General features: G+C 44.4%; 1 protein-coding gene across 4 annotated transcripts in view; it reads right to left on the bottom strand.

The window, feature by feature from the left end:
* The window catches only part of LOC132914819 (alpha-mannosidase 2), a 100,610-nt gene that overhangs the window by 83,667 nt on the left and 2,477 nt on the right, over positions 1 to 14,466 (bottom strand). Inside the window, exon 1 of one of the 4 annotated variants that reach the window (XM_060974245.1) lies at positions 3,971 to 4,070. The exons of 2 other annotated variants lie outside the window; for them this stretch is intronic. The gene's annotated coding sequence lies outside the window, so the exon portion shown is untranslated. Of the gene's footprint in view, positions 1 to 962; positions 1,276 to 3,970; positions 4,071 to 14,466 lie in introns of those variants that run through there. One more of the 4 variants, XM_060974242.1, reaches the window with a different exon arrangement.

The following is a 14,466-nucleotide window of genomic DNA, read 5'->3' as shown; positions in this document are numbered from 1 at the left end:
TGTTTCCTTGTAAAACGAGAAAATCTTATAGGACAACCTAATGTATACATATCACTATAACATATCCTAATTTTATAAGAAAATAACAGATGCACAACAATGTTTGTTCTATTGGAACAGAATGGATCGTAGATAATCCAATGAAATGATATTGGATTGGCAACTAAGTGAGTGCGGATTTTGTAATTGCAACCTAATGACAAAATCCGCAGTCACTTAGTTGCCAACGCAATGTTACTCTAATTGTTATTAAATGCAGTTTGAACAATTGGAATTGGAACTGGAACGATTGAAATTGTTACAAGTTGGGGGAATAATAAATTGTGTCGCCTGTAAGGAAACGTTTTAAATTGCGTGAAAGTGTGTAAATACGAAATTGTAAAACTATGGGAAGAAGGAGCAAGAGGCAGCTCGTAATTTGTCAGTTACTCGATATGTGGTTACGCGAGAGTATTTTACTTTCGTTTACGATACCATTTTCTTACGCTGCTTGCTATCTCTCAAACCAACGCAATTTCACGTCAGCGGCTACGAATACATTACCACGTTGCCGCAGAAACCGCCAAGAATCTATCACCCGTTGCACGAAGAATATCCAGCACCTCGAACCAACAGAACCGCCGACAACCCTCGCTAAACTTACAAACAATATTCTATTAGCCGTTTGAAAAACACGCTTATTCCTCGCTTTAAACCTTAAACCTTCTCCAACTTGTTCGTTCAAACTTTACGCGACTGTCTCGCCAACGAAATCGAACCGATTCCAACGACAAAATCACAATTTCCACGCGACTAATAGTTGCGCTATCTCGTCGTCCCAAGAAATCTGCTGAAACCTGTTTGTCGAAAGCTCGTAAAACCTTGTCAAACGTCGACGATCCAAACGTATGGACGTAAACGAAGGAGTAGAAGAGCCGGAAGAACGCGACGCTACAGTTGCGCAATTATAGAAACGTGCTTACCACTTGGAAAATTACTCGTCTAGCTAAGAGGCCATCAAACGTAGCGCAACTTGGTTGTCCAACCTGCAGAGAAGCGTTTCAACGCTACGAACACGGAAACTTCAAGTAACCGGACAACTCGAACAACTGCGAGAACGTAAGAGAAACGAACGAGCGTGGGGAAAAAGAGCGGCACGCGATAACGTTGTCGCGTTTCTGTTCGCGCCAACTGGCCAGCCGGCCCCGAAGAACGGGTTCCGGAAGCGACGCGTTTACTCGCGAGCACGCGGCAGCCGGAAGCTCGGACGCGTGCAGAAGGGACGGAAGAGAACGTTCGCGAGCGAGTACCACGCCGTACTGAACGTTCGCCACGGGTGGAATAGTTTTGACACGCCGGCGGCTACGTCCGCTTCTCCGGCGACGCGACACCGTTCACCGCGCATGTGCCGATATAATCCACGCTTCTACGCGCTGCATACGCGCGACCCACACGTGCAAACGTCCGAGTGAACGTACGGAGTGGCGAAGGGGTTGGTCTCGCTTGGCCCGAGGGTGTTTTGACTCGCGAGCGCCGCTCGTCCGCTCGACCCCGCTTCCTTTTACGGATCTAAGGGGATGACGGTACACGCACAGGGTGTCTGCCGTGATCCGTGCGGTGATCGATGAACAAGTGGCGAGGAAAGGGCTTAGGATTCTTCGACGGAAGCTTCGTTGTCTCGCAAGTTTCAGCTATCCGTGGAATGCAGCGTATACAGGGTTTGGATGTTTTTGTACGATACGAGGGAGAAAGGCGAAGATTTGTAAGCGCAGGGGTAGTGGGTTGCCTGATGGATCGAAGCGGACTCGACTAATGAAAGCCTGATGCTTTTTTGGTGTAGTACTAGCGGCGAAAAAAGAGTGCAAAGTCTAGGATTCTTGGAGGCGAGTGATGCCTGCAGCGTTGCCGTTTGGCATCCCTGGAACGGATCGTTCCGAGTTACGCTGCTTTCGTAAAATACGAGCAGGAAAATAGAAGATTCGGAAAAATGAAAGTTAGAAGGAGCATACCGTGAATCGAGTTGGTCTCATCAGTGAAAGACCGACGTAGTCTCCTTGGTGTACAACTGACGAGAAAAGACATCCAGGTATCCATGGAATGTAAGTTGATCGTTTTTGAATAAAAATAAAGACAGTTAAGGTGAGTATATTACGAATTCTATCAGACTCAAGGGAAATGATGTAGTTGTTTTAACGTACGATTAATGGGAAGAGAATGAAGAGTTTAAAATTCTTGAATAGCATAGTTGTTTGAAGAGATCCAATATGGTATCCATAGAATGTAAGTTGATCGCTTTTTAATAAAGATAAAGATAATTAAAGCGAGTATATTGTGAATTCTATCAGACTCAAGGAAAATGATATAGTTGTTTTAACGTACGCTTAATGGGAAGAGAATGAAGAGTTTAAAATTCTTGAATAGCATAGTTGTTTGAAGAGATCCAATATGGTATCCATAGCATGTAAGTTGATCGCTTTTTAATAAAGATAAAGATAATTAAAGCGAGTATATTGTGAATTCTATCAGACTCAAGGAAAATGATATAGTTGTTTTAACGTACGATTAATGGGAAGAGAATGAAGAGTTTAAAATTCTTGAATAGCATAGTTGTTTGAAGAGATCCAATATGGTATCTATAGAATGTAAGTTGATCGCTTTTTAATAAAGATAAAGATAATTGAAGCGAGTATATTGTGAATTCTATCAGACTCAAGGAAAATGATATAGTTGTTTTAACGTACGATTAATGGGAAGAGAATGAAGATTTTAAAATTCTTGAATAGCATAGTTGTTTGAAGAGATCCAATATGGTATCCATAGAATGTAGGTTGATCGCTTTTTAATAAAGATAAAGATAATTAAAGCGAGTATATTGTGAATTCTATCAGACTCAAGGAAAATGATATAGTTGTTTTAACGTATGATTAATGGGAAGAGAATGAAGAGTTTAAAATTCTTGAATAGCATAGTTGTTTGAAGAGATCCAGAGAAGGGCGGACGTAGTTACATTAACGTACAAATGAGGGGAAAAGAGGAAGAAGCTTGGAATTCTTGGATAGAATAGTAGTCCGAAGGGATCTAATATGGTATCCATGGAACGTACATTGATCGTCGAGGGGCTTATTTTTGTATACCGTAAGGGAAGCTAAAGAACAGGAGTGGCTAAAGTATGCTTGATACAGAGACTCTGTCGAATTGAAAGGCTGACAAAAACTGATTCGACGGTTCGAGGCTGGAGCATCAAAGTTGGAATCAATCGGAGCGGGAAGAGTGTACTCCTTTCGCTAGGGCGACGTTTCGCTACTCATCTTCTCGTCTCTGGGCGGTACTCTCCGTCTCGATGAACATCGAAGTAAAATATCGACGATAAGGAATCCCAGCAACTTGCTTCAAACGTTCTCGAACGAGAGACGGTTGTTGAAGCGAATCAACAAGTTATTCGTAACGCAGTTTTGTTCGCCTGATGCAGAACTTTGGTCGTTCTCACGACCGATCGATCGGAATTTATCATCGCACTGAGAAAGAGAGGTTTGCCCGGAACAGCAAGCTAGTGTTAACTAATACAAGTTGGTGATAGCGTTCTCGGCCTGCAAGTTCTAACGCTCGTGTTAACCTTTCGATCAACGTAATTGCCATTCGATGAAGTTTCAGCACCAGCTAACAGTATCCACGCCTTTGCTATATGAATTTCTTCGAAAATCGAAACGCTGGGAAATGGAAATGCGAATGTCTGGTGACAGACACGGCAGGCGATACTGGAATGGCGGAATGATATCGAATAGGAGAATGTTACATCGATAGAACGAAAGAGAGTACTATAATGGTAGCGTATACATATGGTAGAATATAGAGGATAGAAATGCTAGAATAATAGTACAATAGAGAACAGTAGAATAGAATGTCATAGGGTGGGGCGCAATAGACGATACGCGAATACAATTGTGCCGCTGTAATTCGACCAAGCAAAGAGAAAACGATGGAAAAGATCTACCTGGCAGTACATCCATCCACTAAGCTATCCGTGCTAGCCTTCGATCGTATCTCTTAACAGTTGGAACACCGGTAGACCAGGTCAGACCACGCACACTTTGCAACGAAATTAAGGAATCGTTGGTTCATAGTGCAAAAAATTGTCCATCTCTGAATTACCGTAGCTTTGTCGAGAAAGGGATCATACGATAGCCTGTACGAGACCGTTTTATACGACCAAGCTTCTACTGTCTTCTCGTTGCTGAATCAAATTTCCTCCAGGAAGCTTTTATACCGCGAAGTGCAGCGATAGGGTGTACATGACTTTTGTCCTGGAAATTTTTCACAAATTCCAACTATTATATCGACTTTCACACGCTTCTTTTTCGTCTTCTGTCTCGCGATCATTTCGAAAACAGACATGTCATCTTGTAAGGAAGAATAGTCGGGATCAAACACGTGGGCAGTTTCGGCGGCTAACGAAAATTCCTGTGCCCCGTGTTATCGTCTGTGCGACAGGAGCGCGAGCCTGATGATACTGATGCCGATGTTTTCGATCGCGACTAGCATTTGTCCGAAAGTTGCGCACGTTCCACGGGTCGCATCATTTTCGACAGTCGCGCGGTTTCCTTGAAATGCGACGCCAGACGCGAGGAAAAGAAGGAGAAGGACGAAGCGAGACAGGTTGGGCGGGAAATTGCATTACCGCGTAATTGCATGCTGGATGTTTATGCGAGGAATTACATCGGCGTGGAATCCGCTGCTTCGCGACGTTATTACTCGATTTACGTCGATATTGCTCTCAGCGAGCCGCGATGGAACTGTCGCCAGCCATTACCGAACGATGCCCCCTCTCCCCACAAACTTGTCATTATTTCGCAGGATAATGGAACACCAGCTGCTTGTATTAATCTGACCGCGTCGCCGTCTCAGCCTCGTCGCGAGACCATGCTCCTTTCTCGTTCTTTTATCCGCCAGGCCGATTAGAGGCGCGGTCGTGGTCCCAGGATTCTCAGCTTCCTGCGACTCGGTGATCTAATGGCGAGGTCTGAGAGCCGGCGTTAAGGTCTCAGAACTGTTGGTGGGATCGTCTGCTAGTAAAAGTGGGAACCCGTAAGTCAAGTTTTCTTCTCTTTCGGAAATCTTTAATATTCTTGGGAGGACACTCACGAGGCGGTCGACTCACGATGCTGGGAAATTACGTTTCACAGTTATACGAAAGCCGTTAGGTTGGAACAAGTTTAATCCTTTTTATTTTTTGTTTTTTCTTCTTTTCTTTTGGAGAAGACGGTTCAAAATACATTCGGCGGATATTCGGAACTTTGTGGTTCGGGTGCATCTGAAGTTCGATGATCTCTCAGCCATCCGCAAGAACGCAAGGTCTTCAGACAGCGTGCAGACGCGTGGGTTATACGGCAGCGCGTCGAAACTGGAATTTCAATTGTAACGCAAATTTCAATTTTCAACTTTTTTCTTCAATTTTCGTTCGAACGTTTCACATTCACTGGCCGATTAAACGATCGTAAAACGTGGCAGAGTTCGGCCAATTTCAGATACCGAGAAGTCTCACTCTCAGCAGTAGATAGCGGTAAGTAGAATCCTGGCTAACTTTACCAACACCTTTTCCTCGCGCAACTCTTCCGAGACCATCGAGCATCGGGCGTAAACAAAGCCACAGAAGGGCCACATCGATGTTTAATTCAATGGACTTTAGGCGTACTTGACCACGTCGGTTAACTTTAATGGAATTCTCCTTGGACTTGCTGAAAACCCAGTCCTGGACGGCCCACGGACTATCGATTGCTCGTCGTTATTCATTAAAACGCGACGAGAATAGCGACAGTTCGTGCCGCAAGGTCAACAATCAATGCAGCGATCCAGTCCTTTAAAAGCCAATCCGCAATCTTCTGCGTTAGGCTAACTTCGAGCGATTTGCGAAACTCGACGAGTCCGCATGCTCCTCGTTCTCGTGCCAATTTTCGACGTCATTTTCTGCTTGCGGCGCGGCGGTAATCGCGACACATTCGGTTGATTCTACGTAAAACGACGAGAGAAAAATTTGCTACAAGATGTTTTCAGTCGGGAAAAGAAAAATCGACTTGGATGATTCGACGAGTATTCTTGAAAATTTGAAATTTGGCTGATCTCCGACTGAACAGGGTGAATTAAGAAAAACACAGGGTGAATTTACAGGGTCAATGGGTTTACGGGGTTTAAGCTACGTTTGAAAACAAGCGAACAATATAGAATGCAATTTTCTCATAAGATGGTTCGTTTTCCAGCAAAGAATAATCTTGGAAATGCATCGGGAGTATGTTTGGCGCGCGTAATTAAACGCGTTTAAAATTTATTTCTTTGCAAACGCGGCCTTAAATCGGGGAAATTTCATTTCGCCTCTTTTTCACTTATTCTCACGCGCACAATAATCTCCTGTTGATTGTTTGCACGTAGCTGGCCGGCGCTTGGCCGAGTTAAAGCACATAGCCGACCAATCTTCAACCTCGATTTTCTCAGAAACCAAGCGTCCAATGAACAAATTTTATTCTACATTTTCCACTCATTTCTTGACGTACTTTTGATTTATGTCGCTCTATACCCGATTCTACTACGACTACCACCCCCACCCTGTACGATCGTCAAATACGAACAAATTAAAATCAGAATATAAATAAACGGTACATCTTGCGCACACTTGTAACGTAACACGGTGACGTTTCTGACACAATAATTTTACGTGACGTTGGCAAATACCGCAGCGAGTCAACATAACCTTGGGTCAAGATCTACCCGTCACGGTCGTACGAGAGTTAAGGCATTCTTTAACCCTCTGCACTTCGAATTTTATTTCAATTTCGTTACCAGTAGCTCCCAACGCTTTCAAATGTTTTGTTTGAAATTTACTTTAACTAAAAACTAAGACAATTTAAATAAAGGAAGAAAGAAATTTATTTAAATATCAGTTTTATTCGCACTATTGTTGTATTTTCTAATTTTCAAGTGTATGATATATCTTGAAATAATTTCCAGGATGCAGGATCTCTGCTTTTCGTTTCACAAAAAAAGGTGGACACGAAAGAATGTCGAGTGGGACTCGACAAAGGAGCTTCCGAGATAAAAACTGACGTCGAGCCACACTCGACATACGAGTGCAAAGGGTTAAAGTTTCTCCTGAGTTCATCTTGGACCGGGGTCAGTGGGGCACAGTTGACTTTAACGTTAAATCGCAGCTAAGAAAAGGATATTTCAGAGGCGCGCAGGCAGCCGAATTCAATTACGTGCACGATGAAACTGTGTTTTTCGTGTCTGGGGTTCCGGGCGCGGAACCACGTCACGTCCACTTCGTTTAGGTGAGAAAAAGAGAGTTAGCGAAATTCGCGTTTCAACAAAGGAGAGAAGGGCAGGAGGGTGGCGAGTGGATGCGAGGATTTTTCACGTCGGACGCCGGATATTAGCTACGTAGACGACGCTGTGAATGCAGAGGAGCCCGGCGTGGATGTTGGTGCCAGCCTGGAAAAAATGTTCCATCGCAAACACCGCGGCCGACTTCAAACGGTTCGCGCTGCTCCCAAACGTTCGACTGGTCGCGCGACTGAAAAGCAAATCAGCCGCGGCCCCTTCCACTCTCGGCCCATGTACCGGGTGTACTTTGCGTCGATACCACGAAACTGCGGCTTAAATTAGAACTACCCATAGTTGACACAAAGCTATTTCTACCAAAACCAGTGAAAATGACTGGTATTTAAAAAAATACGTAATAATAAATACTTTTACATTTATTAATTTATTACTTTCTTACAGAAACACATTTTTGGTACTATTAATCCATCTGGGATCCCTCAATGAGCATTGACACATTTATAAAATTGCAGAACCAGTCGTTTTCACTGCTGTGGTATTTCTAGCGTTAGCATCTAGCGATTTAGCGATCGATCCGGAATTTTCCTGATAACCGATATCGTCGTATCGAATGATACGCAGTAAAAATTTGAAAAACGCGTGGCAAGTTGTAAAAAACGAGGAAACTGGTTAATTGGGGTTCGATAAACAGATTGCAGCACCCTTTTACACTTTGACAAGTGCCAGTCATTTTCGCTGCTATTGATATAAGTAGCCTTAATACAAAATTATTTCCAGTTCGAATAGATAGAAAACAAAATAAAATTCATTATATGATTCTTTCAGTTATCGTTGCGAAGATCATTACATCATTGTGGAAAGAAGATATAACACGAAGTAGGAATTTTAAAATAAAATTGTAAAACCAGTCAATTTCATTGACGTGGTAGTTCTAGTGTTAATCGAGGCGGAAGCAAATCGTGCAATTACTGTCACGTTTTTCCGCCGCAACGTCGAGAATCCAACATTTGATTCGCGCGTCCCTGTAGAAACATGGGTAATTTTCATGCTAACATTCATGCAACGATTCTCGTCCTTGTACGACCGAGTGCGAATTCTTTCAGAAACAACACTGTTCGCTTCCAAAGAACAGGGTCGCGCTACGTTCTTCGTAAATATTGCATTGGCAACTAAGTAACAAAGCGGATTTTGTCATTACCACCTAATGACAAAATCACTTAGTTGCCAACCGAAAACGCGAATAGTCGAATGTTGTTGATTGCGTGCGAGCGAAAGGTGGAAGGTGAGGCGAAAGGTAGAAAAGCTTCGCGACGATGGCGAGCAAAGAAAATAGAAAAGGAACGAGCGCGCGATTAAAATTGCGCGCGTCGTGAATATTAAATAGACACGGTGTATGCAGCAGCGTCGACAGACGTCTCAAAGAGACCGTCAGCAGCAGACCTCCGCGCGTCGCCTAATAAATTCATTCTGAATTTCGTGCATCGGCGTATTGCCACTTACTCCGTTCGTTGCGGGGCCACGATGCTTTTAGAATCCCCCGGTTCCGCCTCCACCCCTTTCGCACAGCCTCTCGCCGTGAATCAAATTAGCCAGCCGATTCTAATTACGAGTTTACGGACTTTACCTCGCGCGGCTGAATTTCAAAGTCGCTCTTACCACTGTGCACCCTTTTCGTTGCATTTCTCGGCTGTTTCCAGCACCAACAATCCATCCTTTCGCCTACGATTCGTTCGCTCATGAAACCAGAAACAACGTAGAAATTTGCAACTCTGCGAGTCTGCGAGTCTGCGAGTCTGCGAGTCTGCGAGTCTGCGAGTCTGCGAGTCTGCGAGTCGCCGTCCTGATATTCAGACTGATGATATTTGCTACGCGTAAGACAAAGACACGCGAAAAGTATGTAAAATATCGGAGACACGGTGTCCATGACGTGTATTATGTCGCGAAGCCTCGTCTAAACAGCCGGCAGGCAGACTCAGCTTTAAGAAACAATCTACGATGTCGGAAGTCTTCCAGGGACTTCAATCTCGGCTTAAGCTAAGCTGGATAACGCCCGATAGAGATGGCTACGAAGATGATAGAACGAAAAGAAGATATGAGAAAGAAGGCACGAGAATTCTGTGGAAATTCTAGCCTGAAGATAACATTCAACGTAGCCAATGCGAAACCCGTTTAACGAAACGCAAAATCCATAACAGAGAAATCAGCAGCTTCCACTTTGCCGGAGAAATCGCATCCCGGACCTGGCTTCGTCTTTATGCGTGCGGAACTGTAGATTAGAACTGACACGTGGAGCAAAAAAAGCAAAAGTAGCTCAAATAGATGTTGCGTCCATCAATTGTCAAAGCTCGATAAAGGCAACTGCGAAAATAGTGCAAGAAAATCGGAAATTCGAAATGCGACGAGCCTAAATCAAACCTAAATGAAAATGAAACTCCGATACAGTCGATTATGAAAATGGTGCAACGAAATTCCAGACAATTGTATCATCGATCCACTTGGAGGCTACCACGAAAGTCGCAGCAATCGATGTAAAATCGCTGTCAATGGGCAGTTTCGTCAGCGACGCTCGTCTAACTCCCAGCGCGCGTTGTCCCAGCCGATTCTCGGAAACTAATGGGTGGCTGAGCCATACGGCGTGCCGGTCCAAGACGCCAGCCGCTATCGTTCGAATAATCCCGATAGCGTGCGAGGGAAGGCAGCCATCAAACTTGCCCGCGGAGTTTGCCGGATGCAAGACCAAGGCCCGTGAACGAGACACTTCAGAGTTCGGCAACAGACATTCCGTGAGCGTATGGTGCTTTACGAGGATCCTGGTTAGGGCACGGACAAAGGAGAACACGGTACGAGCGGCTGGCAAGAGGAGCTCGCTTGGATCTTCGCATAATTCGCTGGCGAGAAACGAACGAGGATGGCTCGGTGACGCCGGATGGACACGACCGCAGGAAACTTCGCATAAATCTGCGACTCGACCGTGTTTCTACCTAAACTCCTGCGAGTCGGACCTGTGGTTTATGTCTCTCGAGGGTTACGCTGATTTTTAAAGGCTACTTTCGACCAAGGCTTCGGCTTCTCACTTGGCGAAAACTTTAGCGAAAGAGTTTTCCATTTGCAGGTATCTACGGTTATGGTACGAGCGAGAGAAACAGCTGGGCATTAAATTTTCAGCAACGTCGACGAAGATAGGATGAGTCGACCGACAAGGCAAACCTTTGGACATTTGCTTTTTCCTCTAACTGGATTCGGACTCGCGAATTTTGGTCACGTTTTAATTCTTCCAACGCGACGATTCGGCGGAATAAAAAGCTCGAAAGTGAACGATTAGTTACAGGCAGCGATGTATCGCAGTACTGTTCAAACGTAGCCAATTTGGTACTCGATCAATCTGTTCGAAGCTGGCCGACCTTCGAACAAATGAGCTTGAAACAACGTGAATTCTTGGATTCCATAGGATATACAACGCAATCGAGCGACGAGCCTTTAAATGTTCACGGTCTTCCGTTGTTTAGCGATAATTTTACGTTCGATAACTGCGCAAAAATCGGGGCTCGAGTTTTCCACCGATGCGGATATAAAAACGACTCTGTTCTTGGAAATTGAAATCTGAGACGCGTGGAACGTAGAGAGGAAGAACGCGAGTGACAAAGAAAGAGGACTGAGAGTGGAAGCGTTCGGCAGAGTTTAAAGGTTCGCGATAAGCTGGGACCTTTAACTCGAAAACGAAGATACTTTATCTCTGCTTTGCGATCAATGAAACTTCCCCAACGTGTTTGTTACGTTCTTCCGATTAAAACAACATCAAACACGATATAATTTCCAGCATGTTCGCTCGCTCGATAACCGATAATTAAATATATACGAAAAGTTAAATATCATTCAAATTACATCGTGTTTGGTCTCATTGCAATCAGCGAGGCGTCGCAGATACGTTGCTGGAAGCAACGAAATTTTAACAAAAGTTAGAAATAACAAAGTTTCGCTTCTGAATTGGTAACTCGATACCACGTCTCAGCGATATCAGACATCGGATCGTGTTACGTTATTCGATCGCGGTGGGCCGTCGAGTTTCGCGTTGTATCGGGCGAACTTGCCCTCGGCAACGGGAACGACGACCGTGCAATTATTCGGAGGATCTTTTCGTTCAATTATGTGTCGAAATTTTCCTCCCCCTCCGCTGTAGCACGCAGGGAACATGCTACGGATCGATGCAAGGTTCGAAAAAACAGGAATCGAGTTACGTAAATGTTTGTGACACCCGGTATGCAGACCAAGTGGCAGACTACCGACAGCGTATACTTCGTAAGCATGCAGGAAGTCCTTGTTGTCTTCGTTACACAGTGATTGCGGCCTGCCCCGCTTCTCCCTCCGGAGTTCTTCACGTTTCTCTGTCTGTGGCCGAGCCATAATTTCTTTATGACCGAGGAACACTGGTCCTCCGCTGGCGGTTCACGCTTCACACCGCAAATATTTTCCACGTAATTAACACTTACATCCAGCCATGCTAAACACCTTATTGTCCAAAGATCACGATCACCAGAAAGGGATAAAGTGCCCACTTTTCTTCAACGTCCCGATATTCAAACGATAGGCAAAGATATTATCTTCACATCGACGTTTCAACGATAGAAGAATCTGTCGCGGAATATCGTGGTAATTTCGTGGAAAGAAGTTGGTAGGATCGATGGGCACACGTTGCGTCCGCAGATTGCTTTTTAATCGATAACAAAAATTTCGGCAACATAAAAATCTAGCAGATTTCCATCCTTCGATCGGTCGATATTGTCGTTTCCACGTTTCCTTTGTTCGGCAAGAACCGAGAGGGTTGAGAAGCGAAAATTAGCCGAAAAAAGGTCTCGTCGAGAGACACAGTAGCGTAGAAATATTTGTTGCATAGATGGCGCGAGAGAAGAGGACAGCACGTGCGTCTGGTGAAAGGGTAAAACAACGGTAGGATAGCAATTAACGAGAAACGAGACTTCGACGAGGCTTTCTTGCGGCGAGAATCGAATCGTTAGCGAATGAAAATTACTGGCGACAAAAGAGCGACGGAATAGCTGCAACGACAATCCGGAAACATCGATTAAAATTCTCAACGCCGCAACGCGATCGACGCTCCCATTGTACTCTCTTCCCTCGCTCGCTCTTTCTCTCTTTCTCATTCTCTCTTCGCCCGTTTCCTCTACCCAGTTGCATTTTTCCCCCTCTTTTTCCGTGGTAATGTTAACGTGGAGCCGTTCTAGTCACAGTTTTTCTCGGTGTCCATTAACGTTTCAATTACCAACGTCGCGCACACCTGTTTTTACTCTTTACAGTTCCCTCGATCGTCGACTTATTTCTTCCTCTTTCCAGTTTCCCCGCTTCGTCACGCTTCTCTTTCAGTAATTCCGTTAAATGTTATCGATTCCCGCGAGTTCCGCCACTTGTTTGTTTTCGGCTTCTCCATAGATTTGCTTCTTTCTCTCTCGCTGGCAACGATCCGTGGTCCAACGCAACGTCCGCTGTCTTATCTGCCTTTCGACGTGATTTTTTGCAGCACAACAAAAACTTACAACACTCGCGTTAAAACAACTTAAAATAACATCGTGCAACCAACGAAACCGACTGTAGGTAACGCGTGGACGAAAGTTTGTCCTCGAACAGGCCACCGGAACGATCTATCGGTTTCTGATATTTAATAAAATTTCGAAATTGGTCGATCGCGTTACCGTAAATGTGCCCAGACGAACTGTAACTTCGTTTCGGAGGCGCACGATCGCGATTTACGTTATCGTCAGCTGCGAAACGCGAGGCTGGAAAAATGGAAATCGCGAGTGGAAATATGGAAACGGATGGATAAAAATGGCACTGAATCGAGTTCTATAAGACGATAAACAGGCAGAAGCTTCAACAGGCCGAGCAACGAGCAGACAGCCGACGTAGCGCGAGGCAGAAATCGGTTTACGATAAAAATTCGCTATCGAAAATACGACAGCCGGCAAAACGCATTTTTATCAAGCGAAACGCGCGCGCCGAAGGAAAAAAAAGGAAAGAGCGGGGAACCGGTCGAGGGAGTAATACGGCGACGGAACGAATGTATATTTTTTGGCGAGATTACTGTCGTTTTTCAGCAGCTGTCCGGACCATTCTTGCGAGTCGACAAATGGCGTGCCTGATCACCCATTGCCGCTAAAACTGTGCGTTTCGCGTCCGTTACGAGCGCGCTCGCAGCGAAACGCCGCCACGGGGACTAATACGCGCGGCAGAATTATTTTCTACGAAATTAACACTTTGACTGTCACGTTGATCATATATGACCCGCCACGGTGGTCATTGGTGACCGGAGCGCCTCAACTTATTACAATTGTAAAAATTGAATGAAAATTCACAGTTAGGCCATTTTCAATATAACCGATAAATAGAAGGTACTTTGAAATAATAAGTGTCCCATTGAACGATTAAACATTATTGGAACATCGATAAAAAAAATGAGAAGAAATCTTGCACCTAACGGTGCACTGTGTTAAAACGCTTTGAACATAAACGTGGCTCGTCGATACGATCTGGACAATAGGTGGTCACCTTTTTGCTCCGATTCTTAGCAATTTTTCATCCTAACTGTTTAACATTTTTTTATAGCACTCTCTGCAAAATTTTCGTGCCAGCTACGCTTGCCCTTCTTTCCTCTGCATTTCGTGTCGCGATCTTTGTCGAATAAGTATATTTCGCGGCTCTGGTGAACGGCACTGTGTAAGGTGCGTTGCGAGTGCCATTCTAAAATCTGATACCTTGATGTTCGTTTTTGTTGCTTGTTTATAGAGCATCGTCGCGTTTGAAATCGATGTATTTAACAGTAACTCTAAAGCTAATTTTGTATACCACTCGAGGGTTCTTCCACGTGTTGTAGAATATGCTATCGTTTGATCTGACAAATCCACAACACATTTTCCTCTGTTGTGATCTACCACTACCATTGACTTATCAGAAACTTAATTTTTTTGACCTCTACCATTTCAGCTGAATGTTTCGTCGAGATCATAAAAATAATCGTAAAACTGTTTACTAATATGTTCTACACGTTTCAACGATATATTCTGCACGTTTTGCCTACGACGAAACAACGAATGGTTTGTTGAAATAAACGAAGCCTTGTTGTAATATGTCGCTATCAACTGTTAGCAAGGCGCC

The sequence above is a fragment of the Bombus pascuorum genome, chromosome 15 (assembly GCF_905332965.1).
Source record: "Bombus pascuorum chromosome 15, iyBomPasc1.1, whole genome shotgun sequence".
Taxonomy (NCBI): Eukaryota; Metazoa; Arthropoda; class Insecta; order Hymenoptera; family Apidae; genus Bombus; species Bombus pascuorum.
The sequence above is the reverse complement of the archived record's forward strand: the minus strand, read 5'-3'. Positions and strand labels throughout refer to the sequence as shown.